A 6,000-nucleotide genomic window follows, 5' to 3' on the forward strand; every position below is an offset into this window, starting at 1 on the left:
TCTTCAAGGTTCCTATGGTAGTTACCAATTTATTTAACAATTCTATTTTTTGGTGCATACAATCTTGTTTATATGGTAGTCTACTATAAACTGTTCATATGAATCTAGAAGGGATTGCAGGGTCAGATCTATTTGCAATTCCTTATACATGGTCATACCGAGCTTCTCAAGCTCCTCTAAGTCCTTGATCATAGTCAAACAGTGATCGTAGACAGACTGCCCCTCACGCATCTTTGCCTTGAAGAGCCTCTTGGACACTTCAAAACATGCTGCGCGACTCTAATCACCATACAACTTTTGCAGGTGATTTAATATGCCCCTGGTAGTCTCATGTTCTCATGCTGGCATTGTAATTCATTGGACATGGATGTCATTGTGCAGCACCTAACTTTATTGTTATTGTTCATCCACTTAGCATGCGTCTTACGCTGATCAGGGATCGGACAGATTGGTAACACGAGGATTCCATGGTCTAGCACATACCCTAATTTCTCATAATTCAAAACTATTTTGAAATTTGCTGAGCCAGTCTTTATAATTGGGTTTGGTCAAACGGTTGTTTTATAGGATATGAGTTAAAAGTCTAGAAGCTGACTTTATAATCCTCAGAGAGTAAAGATTCTAGTTAGAATTTTGTACTTGATCCTAATTTGTTCTAGGGTCTTTTAGAACAAATGTACCTCCCACTATTTTCTTGAATTCCTCACACTCTCCTGGTAGAAAACGGAAATCCTACACAACTAGAATTTCTAGTGGGTACTGCGGTCCCACCGATTTACATGCCACCTCACCTAACAGTTATTGGTGACACATAAATGGATGAGTGTACAACTCTTGTACAATGCTTATCAAGCATGTTGCAGTGCTACTTGGTCTCTAAGTCATGAAGACCTCACCTAACAGTTATTGGTCTCATTCCTTAGTTAAGTCAGACCCACCGTATAACCGTAGAAATAAAGTTATCATTGGATTCTCACCTAACAGTTATTGGTACCCAACCCCATCTTTATCCCTACAACATCACATGTCTATAGAGAGGTCCAGCCCCCCGATGCAACTTGCCCACTGTGTCCAGCCGAGACAAGTCAATACCAGAAAGACCTTAGCAGCTCTACTACGGTGGAAGACCTATAGACTTAATATTGGTTAATCATGTCTTAGTGTTTGCAACTTGAGCTCTTCATAAGAGGTAATCGAATAATTGACCAGGTAAGCAGGTGGGAGGCTCCCCTTACTCAGAGAGTAAGGTCCTAATTAAGTAACTACCTTTCATGCTTTCCTAGACACCAATTAGATCAATTAATCTAATATGACTCGCTCATGTTGGTTCACTCTCGACTTCATTGAGGAGGTTTTAGTTTAGGTCTCATTTGGATTGGTCTATTAGTTTGCATCACATGTAAACCTATCTACCCCGCTCACATTTGCATCACATGCAAATAGCACATCACAGGCAGTTATAATTGTAGCAATAAATAAAAGCTGACTAAATAGGTGATGATCATGGATTCTAATTAGGTCATATTACAAGCACATGCACGTCAATCAATTAGTTGGTCTTCAACTCTTGAATTGGTCCCGAGCCTCCTTGATTTGATCCCTAATCAACTCTTGATCCAATTGCCATCATCTGCTCAGATCGCCATCCATCTTATGTAGTGTCTTCGACTTGATCGTTGACGTACATCACATCATAGAAATACAACCAGATATATAATAATAAATTACATCCCTTTTTAGGAGGCACGCAGGCCTATCAAAACATCAAATAAGATGCATGCAAGCATGTAAAAAATTACATGACATTGCAGATCACATCGCAGGTCTTTACAATTGATACCAAAAGGGTTTGAATCCAATGATCATCACCACATGCAACAATTATAATTTTCAGATATGAAATCTAATTGATTATCTTATGACATGGGTTGCTGATCATGCTAAACATGATTCTAAACTTTGTAATCCCATTAACAATGCAATTAGAATCATCAATTTATCACATAAAAATCAGCATGCAAAAATCAGAAACCCTGAAAAATTCTGCATGCAGAAAATTTCAGCATACATATCCTTTTAAATTTCAGATCTATCAAGCCTGTTTTTAATTAATTCTAACCTTGATCTATGAAGCCTAAGCTCTGATACCACTGTTGGGAATCCGCCCATGCCGCAGAAAATTTAATAAAAATTCAGATGGCAGCGGAAGAGGCATAAGCGAGATCAATCGTTCATCACATGAACGTTGTTCAAAGACCGTTCGTAGATAGATCAGAATTAAAAACTTTTAAACTAATTATGAAGATCAGATCTTCACCTTGTGCGGGTAGATGATCACCGCAAACTGAAGTTCGTGGTTTAGGATGAAGGTTCGCTTGAAGCCGTTCACGTGTCCGGCCTCTACGGGTATCCACACGAAGCAGAAATCCGATCAAAGCTTCCTTGTCTCTCCGGGGTGTTAGCTCCCTTGCAGAGACAACTTTGGATGGCTGATTTCCTCCCTTTGAATCAACCCTTGATTGTGCTTGGGAGGAGGAAGAAGAAGGAGGAACTTGGATGAAGAACCAAAAGCTAGACCTGCAGCCTTTTCCCTTGCTTGCGTTGGAACTCAAGAGAGGGAGAGGAGGGATGCCGCCAAGACTTTCTTTGCTTTTCCCTTGCTTGCGGCTAAAGACCAAGGGGAGAAAGGGTGGCCACGAGTTGGAGAGGGAGAGGGCTTCAATCATAAGCCCTAGGGTGCCGCCCACATCCCTTTTTAAAGCATGAAGGGCTCCTACAAATTAGGAGCCCTTGATACTTTTCCAAGAGGGGCGCCGGCCCCTCTTGTGTTGCCGCACCAATATAGCAAAAGAGGAGGGGCGTGCGCCCCTCCCTCTTGGCTAACCCTAGTTCTCATTAAGTAAGGATTGGGAGGCCCTAATGTGGCTAAGTCCTAATCTAATTAGGCTTAGTCCAAGGTTGAACCAATTGGGTTTAATCTAGGTAAGTCCTAATCCAATTAGAACTCAATAAATCATGACTCAATTGAACCCTTCAATCCTAATCTAATTAGGAGTCATCTTGATTTATTAGATTAATAATTAATTGGGACTTAAGAAATCCTAATCCAATTAGGACTTATTTAATTTTAGTCCTAATCCAATTAGGACTCTTATTTGAATCCGAAGTCCTAATCTAATTAGGATTTCTAGGAATCCTATTCTAAGTAGGAATCCATATTGAATTCAAAATCCTAATCTAATTAGGATTGTAGGAATCCTACTCCAAGTAGGAATCCCAGTCCTACTCCATGTAGGACTTTCAGTCCTAATCCAATTAGGACTCCTGAAATTCTACTCCAAGTAGAATTCGTGTTTAAGTCCAATTAATTAATTCCCATTACTCCTTCTTCAATTTATTATCAATCGAATTGATTACTTGTGATTCATAATCACGTTTCAACCATCGGATTGATCAATACTTCTAGTGTGTGTAACCCTATAGGTTCTATTCTGACTGGTAGTGAGATATATTGCAATCTCTATTACAATATCATTGAAAACTCCTTTCAATGGGTTGGAACAGTTCCAACTCAACTTATCAGGGTTTATCGATTATCGAGATATTCCCTGTGAGTCTCACCATCCACCAGTGACACCTAGCAGTATGTAGTGGCTACCCAACAGAATGGAATGATGAACCTCTAGGTGCAGTTATCGTATGATACAGTCCTACTATCGTGGATCCCTACAGGATGGAGGTCATGGACAACTCGTCAAACCCCATCGTCTGTCATATGTCAAGATTTATTCGACTTAAGTTCGATAATGGAAAACTCTTTCTCCACTGGTTTTACTGCCCCGGCCGAGGTCTTACGAACTCAGTCTTATAAATCACATAGGATCTCTCCTTATCTACCAAGATCGATAGATTCCATATAGGTGCATACCCTACTCCTACGGTGAACCTATTGCAGCCAATCTACACTGCATGGACCCGTATGTCTAGAGACCATGTATATGTGCAGTCAAACTACAATAACCTCATTGTGAGTAGCCGAAGCACCGCAGGTCAAAGGACCAGTCACACTACTGCAACATCAAGCAAGTCACTGACGAGTGGATAGACATCTAAGTAACTTCTTGTCTTGGTCACGCTCAGTACCCTTGTTCTCTAACAAGCACTTGCACAATTGCTCCAGTGTCCCTACACTGTGGACTCAAGACTCGTCCATCAAAGAAAGCAATATGTGCACTAATCTCAGCGGATTAATCACCGTCCTCGTGATGATCCGTCGATCAGGAGCAATTCAGGAATTAATCACCAACGACACATGCCTCAAACTCTCAACTCTTGAGAATATGCGTCATCATCTTGTTAATTTCTTGGACGATTCATGGACACATAAGAACATGAATGAAAAGAATGCCCAACTTTATTTGTTGCCCAGAGATGGTCACCCAAGAGGGAGGTGAATTGGGTGTTTTAAAACTTTTTGACTAATTAAAAGAAAATACACAAGTGTATGTGCAAAGGTAAAACTGAAGTTGCAACCACAGTCAAACGCAAACACACAAAGGTTTATAGTGGTTCGGAGCTTCCACCGCTCCTACATCCACTTCCCAAACACCTTGGGAATTTTCACTATAATCAGCGATTACAGTCCGGTAGTTTTCCGAGTGCACTACCCAACTCGTTGTTTTATCCCGGACTAACAACGAACCCTACAATCCCCCAATTTAACCTAGGCTTGGGACGCCTATCCTTTGTTCCAAGTTCCTTGACTGGAACAAGCACAATAATCAAATATTTTACAAAGATTTAAAAGCTCTTAAGAAAGCAAATATAACAATGAGAAATATCAAAACTGGAAGAACCCTTTTTTTCCGTTGGAAGCGTGGGTGATGGTGGTTCTTCCGATGTGGATCACGTTTGCTTGAATGCGAGCTTTGAATGCCGAGTGGGAGTGAGTAGTTGAGCACGAAATCAGATGAAGAAGACTTGAATGCACTTGATTTCTCCTCTTGAAAGCACCAACTCCCTTGAACCTCTTTTTCTTTCTTCTCTCTTTAATGATCTTGTGTTTGGTTGGTGAGAAGATGTTTAAAGGCACTTAAAAGCTCCTTTTTATAGCCCTACAAGCAATAGATCCGTTAGACACAAAAATATAGCCGTTTGAAATTCAAACAAACCTGAAAAAGTGTGTCAGTCGCGTCCCAGGCGCTCCGGAGACGTCTCCGCTTGAACGCGAGATGTCTCGGCTGTATAAAAATTCTTTTGACGATGTTGGAGTCGACTCGGCGCTTTCTGGGGACGACTCCGAAGAAGAACAGCTTGATTTCTTGTTTTTCTGTTTTTCTGAGAGAGTCGGCTCGGCACTTTACGGGGACGTCTCGGGATGTTTGCGCTTTTTACATGGGGACGACTCCGCGATGTTGGGGACGACTCCGTAGTTCTATCAACGAAAAACAAGTTCTCTGGAATCCCTGAGAGAGTCGACTCCGCGCTTTCTGGGGACATCTCGGGAAGTTTGCTTTTTATGCGTGGGGACGACTCCGCGTCCTTCGGAGACGACTCGCGCGCATCCCTTGAAATCGGCTTTTCTGCCGTCTCTGAGAGAGTCGACTCCGCAGAGTCGGGAGTCGACTCCGACCCTGCGAGACGCCTCGCCAGGTGCCGGGGACGTCTCCAGACGTGCCAATTCTTCCTCTTCGTGCCAGAGACGTCTCTGGGACAAACCGGAGACGTCTCGGCTGTCCCTGATCTGTTTTCTTTATCTCAAAAAATCTTCAATAAATTCTTGAAAAATATGGGAACATGCCTTGACAATTCTTAACAATATTCTTAGTTAAACACCTGAAATTCTCAAATAAATTGTTAATATAAAGGGAATTACACTCTAGTGTTTTGTATTCATCAAAATCCATTAGGGGGTCAACAATCCCCCCTTTTTGATGATGAGAAAACACTAAGTATATGCAAAATTTAAAATTTAAACATATACACAGTATTTGTTCAGAT

The sequence above is a fragment of the Phoenix dactylifera genome, chromosome 2 (assembly GCF_051530095.1).
Source record: "Phoenix dactylifera cultivar Ajwa chromosome 2, Ajwa_hap1_PhDact_Kaust_v1.1, whole genome shotgun sequence".
Taxonomy (NCBI): Eukaryota; Viridiplantae; Streptophyta; class Magnoliopsida; order Arecales; family Arecaceae; genus Phoenix; species Phoenix dactylifera.